The sequence below is a fragment of the Chenopodium quinoa genome, unplaced genomic scaffold (genome assembly GCF_001683475.1).
Source record: "Chenopodium quinoa cultivar QQ74 unplaced genomic scaffold, ASM168347v1, whole genome shotgun sequence".
Taxonomy (NCBI): domain Eukaryota; kingdom Viridiplantae; phylum Streptophyta; class Magnoliopsida; order Caryophyllales; family Amaranthaceae; genus Chenopodium; species Chenopodium quinoa.
The window spans coordinates 1,354,738-1,371,754 of record NW_018742263.1 but is presented as its reverse complement, the minus strand read 5'-3'; positions in this window follow the sequence as shown (position 1 = coordinate 1,371,754).

Sequence of the window (17,017 nt, the reverse complement as noted above, 5' to 3'; positions counted from 1 at the left end):
CATTGACATGCAGTCGCCTCGTACCATCCGAGAGGTTCAGAAGTTAACAGGTTGTCTGGCGGCCTTGGGAAGATTTATAAGCCGATCAGGCGACAAATGCCTATACTTTTTCCAGGCAATTAAGAAAAAGGCAAGGTTTGAATCGGGGCCGGATGCTGAGGCCGCCTTCCAGAAATTGAAAGTTCACTTGCATTCCTTGCCGAGGCTGGTCAGCCCTTTGCCCAAAGAAGTACTCTACATGTACCTGGCCGTCTCCGATCATGCGTTAAGCGTTGTTCTCCTTGCTGAAAGAGACGGTTGTCAGCTCCCGGTCTACGTTGTCAGTCATGTACTGAAAAATGCCGAGTTGAGGTATCCCTTAGTGGAGAAATTTGGTCTTGCACTCTTCATGGCAATGAAGCCCTACTTTTTGGCACATGCAGTCGTCGTGTATACAGATCAACCTATCAAGCGGCCACTGACCATCATGGAGTCGTCAGGCCGAATGATCAAATGGGCCATAGAAATTCGGAGCCTCGAAGTTACTTTCGAGCCTAGAAAAGCAGTGAAGGGGCAAGCCTTTGCTGACTTTATTGTTGAGATGACTCGTCCTCCGGACTCTCAAGTTACAGACCAAGTCTGGAAGGTATATGTGGACGGAAGCTCTACTTCAAATGGTTGTGGAGCAGGCGTCATATGTCAGTCGCCAGAGGGCGACAGGTACGAGTATGCTCTACGCTTCAGTTTTCAAGCCTCAAACAATGAGGCAGAATATGAAGCTTTACTAGCCGGATCCGCATGTGCAAGGCGGCAGGGGCAAGAAAAATAGACGCATGTTCCGATTCACAATTGATAGTGAGTCAGTACAATGGCGAATACGAAGCAACCCATCCGGCCATGATCAAGTATTTACAGGCGGTCCGACAAGCAGTCGGCTCCCTTGAGGATTTCCATCTGATCCAAGTGCCGAGATCAGAAAACAACCAGGCGGATGCACTTTCAAAATTAGCATCATCTGCCTCCTCTAATACTCCTCGAACTGTTTTTTGGGAAGTAATGGAGAAGAGAAGCATCGAGGTAGACCCTATTGGAATCCTAGACAGAAGCTCAACCTGGATGGATCCAATCAGGGCATATCTGACAAACGGTACCCTGCCGGATGATCATCAACAGGCGACAGCACTGAAAAAACGAGCAACCAGTTTTGAAATAATAAAGGGAGAACTTCACAAAAGGGGGTACCTTCAACCCTTCTTAAAGTGTGTTACTCCAGAAAAGGGACGAGAGATACTAGACGATCTTCACTCTTGTTACTGTGCTTCCCATATAGGCGGTAGGACGCTTGCTCAACGGGTAAGGCGGCAGGGCTACTTCTGGCCTACTTTAGAAACAGATGCGATGGTGATGGTGAAAAAATGTGACAAGTACCAAAGGTTTGGCAAGCTAATTCACCGTCCGGCTACTGACCTCACTACCATTCATAGCCCACTACCGTTTGCTAAGTAGGGCATGGATATTCTGGGTCCATATACGCCTGCTACAGGCGGAAGGAGGTACATACTTGTTGCCGTCGACTACTTCACTAAATGGGTAGAGGCGGAGGCTGTAAAGGGAATCAAGACGAAGGATGTAATTTCATTCATTTGGAAAAATTTCATCACTTGGTTCGGGGTTCCCATGTCTATGGTTTTTGATAATGGTCCCCAATTTGAGACGTCTGTTCTCAAAAGCTGGTTGGGTGACCAAGGAATTTCACACTACTTTGCATCTGTCGGTCGTCCACAAGCAAACGGCCAGGTAGAAGCCTTTAATAAAATCATCTCAGACGGTCTCAAGAAAAAGATTGAACGAGTAGGCGGCCTATGGGCGGATGAATTACCACATGTTCTCTGGGCCATTAGGACGACTGAAAAAGGGGCGACTGGAGAAACTCCATTCCTCCTAACTTATGGTGCAGAAGTTGTTCTTCCAATAAAACACTACGAGCCGACTCTTCGAGTAATGCTATAAGACGAAGAGGCAAATTGGGAAGCCATGCACCTAGCATTAGACTCACTCCCTGAAAGGAGGGGCAATGCTGTCTTGCGCCATGAAATTTACCGCCTGAGAATGACTAGATCATACAACAAAAAAGTACACAGGCGTCCACTCAAAGTGGGGGACTTTGTACTTAGAAAAATGGAAGCAGTTGGTAGGGCTAATGAGTCTGGCAAACTAACTCCCAACTGGGAAGGACCCTACCGAATCTTTGAAGAGGTCAGGGACGGTACCTACCGTCTGGGAACACCAGACGGACAACCGTTGCCTCGAACTTGGAATGTAGATAATCTTAAGAAATATTTCTTTTGAATGATGTAAATAGTCAAGGGCTACTTAATAAAAGTTTGCATACTTAATATTCAATTTTGTACTAAGAGGGGCACGCCTACTAACAAACAGTCGGCTACTCTCCATATTTAATTCTTACTTAAGAGGGGCATGCCGGCTGTACCTTTACAGTCGGCTACTCTCCATTGAGTATTTTACTCTCTTCAGAGGGGCATGCCGGCTGTACCTTTATAGTCGGCTACTCTCCATTGAGTATTTTACTCTATCTTCAGAGGGGCATGTCGTCTGTACCTTTAGAGTCGGCTACTCTCCATTGAGTATTTTACTCTATCTTCAGAGGGGCATGTCGTCTGTACCTTTACAGTCGGCTACTCTCCATTGAATATTTTACTCTATCACCATAGGGGCATGCCGTCTGGACATATAGTCGGCTATACTCCATAAAAGAGGGCCGACTGGTTCCAAACACACGGCCACCCCCCTTATACTTAACTAAAAATGATCAGGGCCTGGCCGACCCTGTGCCTAACAGGCGGCTACCCTCCTTTTACTTAGCACCTACGTTCACCAAGAACTAACCAAGGCCACAGGCCGAATGATCAGACCAGGCGCCAAGCCAACTGATCAAATCTTCAAAACTAATACGACCTGTCCCAACATCATAGCAGGCGTCCGGCGGCATCCCTCCGGATGAAATTCGTCGCAGAGAGCAGCTCCCTTTTGGGTGGAACATTGCTCTATAAACTAATTACACGGCACCTATACGACTGTCCCCAAGGGCAACCACGTAGCCGTTTTTGAGACAAAGATAACTCTATCACTAACCAAACCAGTGGTAGCAGTTGACATCTGAGTCAGATGACCGCCTGTATTACTTGGGATAAATGCAGGGGGTACCTCTTGAGTTAATAGCCAACAAACATTGGCGAATCAAAAGGTTCAACCGGCCTCCGCCGCCTGGTACCTTTACTACTCAAGCAGGAGTGACGGCGACTAAGTAACTCTAAAGTTAACTCAAAGTCACTCTCTCAAACTTAGTATGGAGCCTAAAAGGTATGAGTCGTCCGCCTGTTTTTAGCAAACAGGGGCTCTTAACCACTACTCCTGCTAGGTTAACAACCTATGAGTTAAAAGCCAACGAACATTGGCAAATAAAGGGGAACAACCGGTACCAACCGCTTGATACCTCTACTACTCAGTTACTTGGCGACTAGGTAATAATCATGTTTACTTGGTCAAACCACTTTCCTACTTGGTTAATTTTACAAATGAAAGGCCGCCTGCCTAAAGGGGATCCAGTCTTTAAAATGGTTCGAATACCGATTGGATAAATGGCCGACTGATCGTCTAGCCTGGAAACAGACAACCAGTCGTCCAGGGGCATAGGCGGCGTGACTAACTATCCGTACCTTTCTGCAACTATCGGCCATGTAAAACAGTCGGTATAGTGTACAATCGGATATCAGAATATTCAATACTTAAACAAATTTCAAGCAAAACAAAAAATTCATTAAAAAGAAGCCGGTCATCAAAGACCGGCAAAATATTCAGAGCCCCGGCCCCCTGGCGGGGTAAATACAAAACAAACGGCACGCAGGCCGTGGAAAGAAGACATAAAGCTTAAGAAGGGGGCAGATCTTCAATATTAGCAGCTGCCGCCTGGTCAGCACTCTTCTTGCTGGACTCGGCTTCAGCTGCATCCTTCTTAGATGCATTACCCCCAAGCGGCACAAGCGCCACTACCGGCTGCTCCTCCTCCTCCAACGCCTCTTCCTCAGCAGCGGCCATAGATTTTGCAGCCTTTACCTCTTTGTTCTTCCGGTCAAGCGGCTTGCGAAGGCCGTTCACTCGGAGCAGGGCCTAAGTAAAAAGGGGAACAGGCGTCAGTTTCCAAACAAAAAAGAAAACAGGCATCCTGGAATTCAAATACTCAAAAATATGCTAAGTATACCTCAGCAAGGACCCCTGCAATCCCGTCTAGGTCAGGGGTGCCGACACCCCTGACCGCCTCCCTTTCAGCTGGAGGAACGGCCTTGATCATAGACTTGGCCACCTCGACCAAGTCAGGCTCCTGAGGGCCGGCTGCATCAAGCATAAACAAACAGATTAGACCTAGTAAAGAAGGGAGCAAGTCTAAAATTAACAAGGACAATTTCATACTTCTAGGTGGCCCAGCTGGAGTTTTCGAAGAAGTGGCCGGCTGTTTTTCAGCCGCCGCATGTTTCCTGGCAGAACCAGGAGAGCTCGCAACAGTCGTCCTCCTGGCCTTGGGGTCCGGCTGTTGGGAAGAAGAAGCTCTTGGAGCGCCCGTCTAAAAAAGAAGAAAAGAGTCAGTATATGCATAAACACAACTCCAAAAAGAGGGTGAAAGGTTCGAAGCCCACCAAGGGTGCCCCCTTGTTGGGGGATTCGGTTGAAGACTGTTGCATGATGGAGGCCCGCAACATGGCCGCCGCAGTCTTGGAGGCGGTAATTTTGCTCATGGCGTCCGCTGCAAAAACAAATAGCAAAGTTAATAAAAGACATAACAAGAAATTCACGGAAAATCAGAGTATTCGACAGGCCGGCTACCTCTTGAGCACCGACTGCTGAGGCTACAGGTGGCCAAAAAGTACTCGTCGTAGAGCCATTTGAAGCTCGGGACGCAGTGCTGGGGTACTTGCTCTCGTACCCCTATAGTAGAGTTCACCTTCGACTCTACTTTGAAGAGTCCTTTATCTAGGATCTCTTTCTTAGCCTTAGGGGGAACAGGCGGCATGCTGCGGCCGCCTGCAAGAAGGGGCGGATTCCTGTTCCACCTGTTGAAGCGCTTGTTCAGCTCTGTGTCTGAACTCTCAATGATGAGGAAGGTGCTCCGCCAGTCCTTCCATTTGTTTTCTTTACCTCTCGTCATGAGGTAGCCCCTGTGGCTCGTCAATTGATACCAGCCAGTACCGCCTGCCTTAGGGGTCCGGCTGAGGTAGTTCATGTGGGCGAAAGCCTCGAAGCTCGGCTCCACCCCGTGCAGTTCGCACCCGGCCACATAGCCGAGTACGTTGACCCAGGAGTTTGGGGCTAACTTCCATAACCCCAACTCATACCCATCCAAGATCCGCTGAACAGCCGGATGTAGTGGGAAGCGCAGCCCAGCCTTGATGGCCGCCTCGTAGCAGCCAAAGAAGGCGCCATCATAACTGGTACCAGCCGGTCGGACGACTGTGTCTTCTGGATCCGGCACGAACACTAAAAAGCCGGGGCCCATTGTGTGGTTTGTAATAAAGCTCTCCACTTTCTCTTGCATGGCCGTGATCCGGCCCCGAGGTACCGTGCAGTAGTAGGGGGTATTTTGCTCTTGGTGAGAGGCGGATGGTTCCGCCCAAGCGTCCCCCTTCTCAACTGCGTGAGAAAGCCTCGCCTCTTGTAGGCGACTGTTTTTCTCTTCTGTGTCCAGGGAAGCATGGCCAGAAGAGCTAGACTCGGAATCGTCCTCTGACGAGTCCAAAGAGGACGACTCTTCCCCTCTCCCGGAGGGGCCCGCCTCCTCTCCTTTAAAAGGAGCAGGAGAGAATGAAGAATTGTCAACTGTAAAATGGGAAGGGGTCACTTTGACTCCTCCCTCAGAACTGCCAGCTTTCAAGCCGCTTTGTTTCACTTCCACATCTGGCGCCTGGTCAGATGTTTCACTAATCGGCACCCTGTGGGAGGAGCCGTCTGAGTTTGAGATCCTGACAGTCTTTTTTGTTCTAGCCATCATGTTCTGCATAGACACAGATACAGTCGGACTTTGTATAAAGGGCAAAGATGGGTCCACAAAAGGGCAGGCGGCACTCCTAATCCTAGATTCAGCCGTCCCCGGTGACCGGCTGATCACTAACCTAGGTCGTGTCGTGTGCTTCCGTGGTGCCATTTCAAAAAAGAATAAAATAAAGAGAAAATTAAGAGTAAGAGAACCGACGGTTACCTGAACGAGTGACGATTGATGAAGTTCTGAAAATCCTTTGCAGTCGGCTTGTCAGAGCAGGCGGTAGACAGAAAGGGTCCAAAATGTCAGAGAAAGTTCAGGGGTCCGAATGTTCTCTCACAAAGTTTTCAAGTGTGAAAATGACCGAAGTCAACACTCCTTTATATAGGCGAAGTGAGAAGGCGAAGGGTCACTTCCAGAATTCAAAATTTTGGCGGGAGAATCTCTCGGCCTCTCGCCGAGTGACACCTGTAGCAGGCCGTCGCCTGTTACAGGGCGTTACCTGTCACAGGTAACACGTGACCAGTCACGTGCCACCTGTGAGGGGCAAATGATTAGGGGATTTTTCCCCACCAAACACCATCTGACAAGTGGACCAATCAGGTTCCGCCATGTGTCCGTCACATGGGCCAATAGGAGCCTGCCACGTGTCAAGCAATGATCCGTCCACCATGGACCAATTACGACACGACACGTGTCCTTCCCATGACGCCTGGGATAACCGGTCACCTAGGCCCAACTCCCGAGGGAAGCCCAATCAGCCCAAGGTTAACCTAAACCTAGGTTGACACGTTTCCCGAGGTTATAAATACCTCCCTTAATCCTCATTAAGGGAGGAAACACGCTAAAAAAGCAGATTACACACATTAAACACTCTCACCTAGAGAGACCTAATCACTTTAATTTCCGCATTAATTACTCCTTAATCAGGTACTAACTTGACCGTTGGAGGCGGAGCTCCCACCACCAGGAGTCTCCGTTGTTTTGCAGGTACAGGCGTCCGGTTCCAGTCTCGGAATTGTAACTCTCCCGCAGGACATCAGAAAACCCCGAAACAAATACAATCAGAATAAAGTGGAGGCTTATTATTAGGACAGGTTCAATCTCTTTTAGGTTGGATTTGTACCTTCATCCCCGAACTACCTGTCATGGTTTCAGACCTATTGGAGTTGACGATCTCCTGGATCGTTAAGGTGTGTAACCTTCACCTCGTGAACGGTTTACAAGTTCCTAAAACTTGTTGACGACTCTTTTGCTCTTGCTTCCTTCCCTTTGAATGCCACCATGCTTTAGTGTATGATCACAGTGGTGTTCAATCTAGGGATAATGCTTGAAATATTCCCTACATATACCAATCAGTATTTTCTGAGAGGACTGATATATATCTGACTTTCAATAACCTCAAACATCAAACTTTCCAATCAGCTACATGAACACTTATTAAATTGGGACACTAAAGAAGAAACCTATCTAAACCTTAAAATTTTTAACAATAAAAACTTTTATTAAAACCATCCATTGTCAATCTAATATTTCAAATTAATAACCTGGATGCAAATTTCTACAATAGGTAAGATTCAGGTCATTGAGCTCTAGATAAATAAGTATAGGGTTGAAATTTTATTTATTCACTGAATTAGAAAAGAATCTAGGTGTGAAAATACAAGAAATTAGTCAAAGTAAAGTAAGAGGGACCCACATTTAAGCCAGAACAAGCCAACAAGCAAAGTTTCTTCTGCTTGATAATAAGCTTCGGGATATAGATGCGACTTAGCTTGCTACTTTTTTGTGGACACTTATGATGCTTTCATCTACAGAAGGATCATCCATGTCAAGATCATAAAAATAAACATACCATATTCCATTAACTCCAGAAGAGGTAATTGAAATTGAATACCATTTGTTCATATGTAGAAAGACGCATACATTCAGAATCAAATAATGATACGTAATTGAAAGCAACAAAAAATTTCAAGGCAGCATAATTAAATCTAGGTAAGGAATATAAATTTACTTAAAGTAATATTAGGAGAAGTAATGAGTTCATATTAATCAACATTAGCTGATCCTCCTGACATTGGCTCCACGGATGAGCCCCTAGATAATGCCCCTGAAAATAACATGCCAATAAATAAGACATAACAATAAGGAAAATAAATAATTTTGCAATAAATCTTGTTTCTGGAAACAGAATGCTCCTCGGTGTTAGGGTAATGAAATTAAGGTGTCCTAGAACTATGTCCAATGAATGTCCGAATTCTCCTCAACTATGCCTTGCTGTCCGAGAGCTAGGCCTGCAAAAGAGAAAGAAGGTTAACTGCCCCGGGGGTGTGACTCAGAAAAGCCCCTCCGATACTTAAGTCAGCAAATGTACTTCCTAGAGATAGAAAGTAGAGAGAGAAAAAGTACTTTAGAGAGAGAAAGTATAGAGAGAAGGTTAGAGAATTAGGAAAAATTTACCATCATTAATGATTGGAGAGCTATTTATAGATGCACTTTCAGGTGGCAGAAGTTGTACTTATTTGGACAAATTAGGGGTAAATCCATACTTTACTCTGATTAATAATGTGCTGGATCATGGAGGGGTATTATTGTAATTCCAGGTCAATAGGCTTAGGACAATGGACTTGGCCTAAACATTTAGCCCCACGAGTGATGTGGGAACGAGATCGCATGAAGTTCGGATATCATGCGAAATGAATATGAGAGAAGTTATCATGTAAGCCGGAGTGGATTTTGAGGCGTACCCGAGGGCTAAAACGAGTCCTAGGGTATATGGGGCTAAAAAGATCCCTAAAGCGACTTGCAAGGGTGAAGACCAGCCCCAAGCAATGCATTAGAAGTACTTAAGTAGATATGACTGAGTAGTTTTGAGAGTATATCCGAGAGCTAAGCCGAATGATGAATGATGGCTTATGGACAACCGAGAGCTTAATATCATGAGAGGTAAGACCAATGCCTAGGCGAGAGCATGACTTGGATTTCAGCTAGACTTTACTTCAAAAGATATATGATAATGATTAAATACCCATTAGCATGTAAGTAGGCATATTTTGTCATAATCAAATACTTGGGCCTAAGGAAACAAATACTTGGGCCTAAGGAAACAAATTGAGCCCATTTATTTTGGATTTCAAGTGAGCCACCTTTCCTTTTCTATTCACTCACATGTACTCCACTCCACGTGACGCTACTTTTGCCTTATGCAAATACTTAGTGTGCTTTTGAGATTGTCATACTACCTTGTTGAATGTATATCAACATCAGATCGCCACGCACCCTTCCAGGAAGTATGCCCACCTTTTTCTTTTCTTTAACTTTTTAATTATTTATTTATTTGAGAATACCAAGGAACATGCTGATGACTAGACATGAAGTCTGATGGCCGAGCAAGTGCCGAGAGCCTAGCTACTTGTTTTGTAATCTTGTGCGTTGTTCTTAAAATTTCAATATGAATGCTTTCTTGCACATCTATTTCTGTTATTTTTTTTTTTTTTTTTTTTGGGTAGATTTAGCTTAGGAGAGAGATAGTTAAGCTCTCGGCCTAGCTGAGGGGGTGCTAGGCCGAGAGGGTATGATTTGTGTAAACCCGAGTTGAGGGAGTCTTGATGAGGGATTTTGAGTGAGTTTGAGGTAAGCGAGGGAGGGTGGGATGATTTTATTGAGAGTTGAGGGTGTTTGATGCAGCGCTGAAGGGTTTCAAGCGCGGCCGCGAGCCTGTAGCGCCAGCCAAGGGGGTTCACTACCGAGCTGAAGGAGAGTTTTGTTTTCGGGGTTTTACTTTGATTTATTTGGATTTTTGTGAGGGTGAGCTGAGTGAGAAAAGGAATAGAGAGGAGTCGTGCTGAGAGCATGAGAGAGCTAGCTGAGGGGGGCACTCACGCTGGCCGAGGGCCTTGCTGACCCTGCCGAAGAGGTACGCGGTGCGCCTACCGAGGGAGTGACCAGGCGGGCCGAGGGGGTATCAGTGCTGGTCAAGAGGGTTTGCTGCGCTGATACGCCGAGGGATGGCTACCTATCGAAGATTGCCGAGGGGGTATCAGTGCTGGTAAAGTGGGTTTGCTGCACTGATACGCCGAGGGATGGGCTACCTATCGAAGATTGCCGAGGGATTTTTGTTGGTTATGTTCGACTCTTTGGCTTGACTTTTTGGTTATGGCCGAGTGAGTGTGCCGAGGGATGGTTGATTGCTGAAGGGTATGACAAAATGTTGACGAGTAGATCTTTCCGAGGGATTGGGCTAAGCTGAGCGCTCTACCTTTAGTCCAAGCACTTAAAATTCCTCTTAGGGTACCTTAGAGCCCGGATAGTAGTGCTGGGTAGGAATGATAGTAGTGTATGTGAACATGCCGAGAGCTAAGCATGTTAATGCCGAGGGCCCTGCTTCTCGAGAATCGGGTATTCCTTGCTTTGCCGAGAGCTAGGTGATGATGATTACATACTCCTTGTCTTGTAAGTGAGCCCAAGTTGTCATGAACAAAAATTTAGGCCCAACTAAACAATGAAGTCCCTTTGATTTTGCCGACACATTTTCGAGAGTGTGTGGACTTAAGATGAGAAAAAGTAAATTCTTTCTTTTAATCTTTGATTCCCAATAATCATGCATTTGTCTTTTCCTATACCTAAATAAATATCAAGTGGGTTTGCTTATTGTAGAGTACCCAAAAGGCTTTATACTCCAGACACAGGTGCGTTCAGAAAAACCCATGACTTTTATACTCCAGGTTGAAGTACATATGAGAGAACCCAGAGAACGTTATACCCCGTGCTTAGGTAGTTTTGAAAATAACCCCAGGGACTTTTAAACCCCAGGCGGAAGTACTTTGAGAAGTAAACCAAGTGACTTATATCCCTATGCGGAGGTACTTTGAGAAATAAACCAAGTGACTTATACCCCCAAGCGGAGGTAATTTGAGAAATAAAAGGCCAAGAAGCTTTATACCCCGGGCGGAGGTACTTTGAGAAATAAACCAAGTGACTTATACCCCCAAGAGGAGGTACTTTGAGAAAAAAAAGGCCAAGAAGCATTATACTCTGGGAGGAGGTAATCTTCATAATAACCCCAATAATTTTATACCTCAAGCGGAGGGAGGCAGTACAAAGAGAGTGATTGAATAGGCCGAGTGGAGGGAGGCCAAGCTGAGAGAGTAACTCAATAGGCCAAGCGGAGGAAGACCTAGCTGAGAGATTCAGTAAATAGGCCAAGCGAAGGAAGGCCGAGCTGAGAGAGTGACTTACATTAGTAGGCCGTGCGGAGGGAGGTCGAGCCGAGAGAGTAACTCAATAGGCAGAGCAGAGGGAGGCGAGCAAAGGGATGCCAAGAAGAGATAGTAATTGATTAGGCCAAGCGGAAGGAGGCTAAGATGAGAGAGTAACTCAATAGGCTGAGCGGGGAAAGACCAAGCTAAGAGATTGATTGAATAGGCCATGCAAAGGGAGGCCGAGCTGAGAGGGTTACTTGAGAGATGATGAAATCTTGGCTTGTAATGCAGAGGGCCAAGCCCATTCTAGGCCGAGGGCCTTTCTTAAAGTACCAAGAGCATGCTGGATATGGGATAATTAGCCAAGAGCTTGGCAGGCATTGTCATGTTAAAAAATGACCCATGGTTGAGGGGTGACATAGATAAGCTTGGAGCTGAGCCTAGGATAGCGATGCTAAGAGCCTGGGATATGCTTAGCTTTTGAATTTTATCACAACCCCATGAGATTTTTCTTATGCTGAATGTTTTGTTGGCTAGGCTTGATGATTATTTCTAACTTTTAAATTTTGTTGATGTTGTAGAAGCTAGTCCCCGGGGTGTGCTTGACTTGCATTGAAGAGATCTTCCGGCCGACGTAAGCCTCTTAATGAAAATAGATGAGAGGTATGCTACTGCAATCATAGGGATAGGTTGGGGGCTAAACAAGCCATGTGTTATTGTTATAAGAGAGGTACGCTTTCCCGAACTTTGAGAAAGGCTGGGGGCAAAACGAGACCCTTGTTTTAGATATATGAGAAGTAGGTCATCCCAACTTTAGGGACACGATTTAGGCTAAACGAGCCCCTTGTTATAGATGTATGAGAGGTAGGTCATCCCAACTTTTGGGACAGACTAGAGGCTAAACGAGCCCCTTGTTCCTTGAAAGCTAGGCTATCCAAACTTTTAGGATATGCTGAGGGTTAAACGAGCCATTTGTTATTCAAGTGATTAGCCAAGACTCTATCTTAAACATTGAGTATAAGCTAGCATCTTTCCCCAAACATTGGAATAAATTTGTTATTGATAACGTTAGTTAGCGACTCGGGGTGTCTTGTACGACAAACTCCCGATGCTTTTTAAGAAGATATTGAATTCCCGAGATTTTCGAGATTTAGGCAGCTATGTAGATAACCAACCCAAAAAATGAAAACGATGCGCTATTAAAAGAAATATATTCTAGTATAAGCTCTTATGCCCCTAGGGCTTCATTGTCATTTTAGAAGTTGCTCAGACACAACAACGTCTTAAATTCGCATTACAAGCATATTGGTTGCAGGCTCCACCTTGTAGATATTCGTGATAAATGGGGAAGGATAGCCGAGGGATATACCTCTATCGTCTCCTTTGCATGCCTATCATCTAGGCATGCCGAGGAGGTTGATAGAAGAATAGCCCCCGGCTAAGCATGCTGAGGAGATAATGGAAGCATAGCCTTCAACGGCGGTTAATATAAGCATATCTCCCAGCTAGGCATATCGAGGAGATAATAGAGGCATAGCCCTCGGCTAGGCATGCGGAGGCGGTGGATAGAAGCATGGCATTTGGCTAAGCATGCTAAGGAGATGATGGAAGCATAACCTTCAACGGTGGCTGATAGAAGCATATCCCTAGGCTAGACATGCCGAGGAGATGGTAAAGGCATAACCCTCGGCTAAGCATGCCAAGAAGGCCGAGAAGATGATAGAAGCATAACCCTCAACTAGGCATGCCAAGATGGTTAATAGAAGTATATCCCCCGGCTAGGCATACCAAGGAGATGATAAAGGCATAAACCTCGGCTAGGCATGCCGAGAAGGTGGAGGAAATGATACAGGCATAACCCTCAACTAGGCATGCCGAGATGGTTAATGGAAGCATATCCCACGGCTAGGAATATCGAGGAGATGATAGAGGCATAGCCCTCGGCTAGGCATACCGAGGCGGTTGATAGAAGCATGACCTTCAGCTAGGTATGCTAAGGGGGTAGCCAGGCAAGCCGAGGGGATATGTTGGCAGGCCGAGGGGATATGCTGGCAAGCCGAGGGGGTAGCCAGGCAAGTCTATGGGGTAGCCAGGCAAGTCGATGGGGTATGCTGGCAGGCCAAAGGGGTAGCCCGGCAAGCAGAGGGGTTATGCTGGGAGGCCAAGGGGGTAACCAGGAAGGCCGAGAGGGTAGCCAGGCAGGCCGAGATGGTAGCCAGACAGGCCGATGGGGTAGCCAGGCTGGCCGAGAGGGTATGCTGGCAAGCCGAAGGGGTATGATGGCAGGCTAAAAGGGTAGCCAGGCAAGCCGAGGTGGGTATGCCAGGCAGGCCGAGGGGGTAGCCAGGAAGGTCGAGAGTGTATGCTGGCAGGTCGAGGGGGTATGCTAGCAGGCCGAGAGGATATGCTAGCAGGCCAAGGGGATAGCCAAGCACGCCGATGGGGTATGATGGCGGGTCGAGGGGGTAAGCCTGACAGGCCGAGGGGGTATGCTGGCAGGCCCCTCGGGGGTATGTTGTTAGGCCGAGGGGATATGCTGGCAGGCCTAGATGTCGAGGGCCTTGATGTTGGGTGGGGCATGCCTAGAGCCTAATGTTGACTAGCTGGGGGCTCGGCTTGCCCATGATTCTTGAATTGTTCATTTCATTCGAGTGAGTTGTAACATGATGAGAGCTCAGCTTGTATAAGAGTTTGCCTCTAATATTTTTCTCGACTTCATGTTTATGCCGAGCTGAGAGATTCAGAGCTTCTCTAGTAGCATCTTGATATATGCTGCGGGGACGCCTTGTGTTCACCACAGCTTTTTGTTAGTTATCCCCACATACGGCGCCACCTGTTTCTGGAAACAGAATGCTCCTCGATGTTTGGGTAATGAAAGCAAGATGTCCTATAGTTATGTTCAATGAATGTCCGAATTCTCCTCAGCTATGCCTTGCTGTCCGAGAGCTAGGCCTGCAAAAGAAAAAGAAGGTTAATTGCCCCGGGTGTGTGACTCGGGAAAGCCCCTCCGATGCTTAAGTCAGCGAATGTAATTTCTAGAGATAGAAAATAGAGAGAGAAAGAGTACTTTAGAGAGAGAAAGTAGAGAGAGAAGGTTAGAGAATTAGGAAAAAGTTACCATCATTAATTATTGGAGAGCTATTTATATATGTACTTTTAGGTGGCAGAAGTTGTACTTGTTTGGACAGATTAGGGGTAAATCCGTACTTTAATCTGATTAATGATGGGCTGGATCATGGAGGGGTATTTTCGTAATTCCAGGAAAATGGGCTTAGGACAAAGAACTTGGCCCAAACAAATCTATAAACATACAAGAATAAAAGCTCACTCTTTTTGCTTCAAAGTATGGTCTAGGACTTCATTGGGACGCCTACATAACCAATTATAAAATCAAATCCATGATACCAAGTCATCCCCTAAGCAGAAGAATTATAGTATATGAGGGAACTAAATATATTTGAAACATAAGAGGATAATTGTTATATCTTGACATATTAGCTATGTAATATCTAAAATGAGCCAAACTTGCAACCATCTAAGCAGTTACATGCTTCGAGAAACATTGTATGAGCCTTTTACAAATATTAGTGCTAATTATTGGTAAGAAATATTGTCCATATTGTAGAATAATATAATTAAGTAATGATTTGAACAAGAAAATCTAAACTGGGTTAGCTATGAAGGATTTTGGCTGAGGTATTTTGGATACTATTGTATACTTCATATGTTATTGGGGATTATTATTTATTTTCAATAATAAGATTAATAACCTGTGCCTTTCAATAAAATAAATGATTATCTAAAATGGTAAAAAAAAAAAAATTGCATAACTCACAAATACTCAAGTTCTAAAAATCTAGAATTTGTTGTCTATTATTTAAGAATAGGTTCTTTCCTCAAAAAAAAAAAAAAAAAAAAATTAAGAATAGTTTCATCCGGCAGTAAAATTTTATTTCAAGATAGCCATATATTGAGTTATGAAATATGGCAACATTGATAGTTAGATTAAAATTATCATACAAAATAGTGACACTTTAGAAAAGGAAAATACAACAAATTTCTACTGTAACTATAGGACAGAGATTCAGAACATTAAATATATTGAAATTAGATAATGCTCACACTCAAACATGCTAATACATTTATATCCATACATGATACATTACAATTTACACCTATGCTTTATCAATATCTTTTTTTATGCCTCGAGACAGGTATGCCGAAGCTTGAGAGAAACTCATACAACTCTGAAATGATTTGATATTCGGGCAGAAGAAGGAAAACAGGTTTAGAGTCACCACTTAACAACTACTTGTCTTTTTTTTTTTGAGAATTATCAACTACTTGTCTAAAAAGCACTAATCTAGCACATTTCCTCGTATCAATTGTTGGCTTAATGATTAATTTCAAATCACAACCCAGATTGTAAATTAACTATCAACCAATATCTATAATCTAGAAAAAAATAAAATCAAATGAATATAAAACACAAGCGTTATGCAATACCAATTTCAAACCTTTATTGTTTTGAGAATAAATATTAAGAACAAGAGGTTGGTGATTAGGAAATTGGAAAAAAAATGATATCATACCACACAAATTTTAAGATCTGCAACATTTTAATTAAAAGAAAACTGACAACAGAATTCGTAAAGCTTGGCATTGTATGTTGGTAGGCTTTTCATAACCTTGTTTGGTGATGGTTGTGCTAGAATTTTCACCCTAAATTCCTATGAACTACAGGAAGACAGGTTGAAGGTTGCAGATTAGCAACGTACAGGTCGAAGGTAGCTGCCAAGTTAAGACCAAGCAACGAAGCATATTCCCAAGGAATATTCCTAGGAATCTTCGAGTGGGAAAAGGTACAAAATGCTATCCAAGGAAATCGGAACCACTACTAGCAGTCAAGCCGTTAAGAAAGACCAATTCAAACGTGGGAGTACCAGACCTGGAGACGTGGAGAGAAAGTAGGAGCAGCTTGGGGTGTTAGCTCTGGATTCCTAAGGATCGAGGGAAAGAGCCGTTGAAGATCTTTTGAATGCTTTTCTAGTATAAATAGACAAGCCTAATCATTGTACCAGTCATCACAAAAGATAGTAGCCTTACTACTAAGCATCATCATAAAAAACACCTATTATTGTTACTCGTTATATAATCTGTAACTCTTATTGTAACCTCTTTCACATAAACACCTAGTGGATTGGTGGACTCATAGCCACCCGCAGTTTTTACCCTTATTCTTGGGGTTTTCTGCGTCATCATTCCTTGTGTCTTCTCCTCTCTTTCCTTTTTTTCCCTTCCTTTAATCTCTGTTAGCATATTTTGCCATTCCAATCTAGTTATAATTGTTTCGGGGTTTTCTGATGTCCTGCGGGAGAGTTACAATTCCGAGACTGGAACCGGACGCATGTACCTGCAAAATAACGGAGACTCCTGGGAGCTCCGCCTCCAACGGTCAAGTTAGTGTTTGATTAAGGAGTAATTAATGCGGAAATTAAAGTGATTGGGTCTCTCTAGGTGAGAGTGTTTAATGTAGGTAATCTACTTTGTTAGCGAGATCAGCCGGTTATTACTGTGTGTAATTAATGTGTTTTTTCCGTAATGTTTTCGTAATGTGTTTCGTAATCCCCCTTAATGAGGATTAAGGGAGGTATTTATAACCTTGGGAAACGTGCCCATCCTAGGTTTAGGTTAACCTAGGGCCGATTGGGCTTCCCTCGGAAGTTGGGCCTGGGTGGCCGGTTTCTCCATTAGGCATGGAGTATGCCACATGTCATGACATAACAGG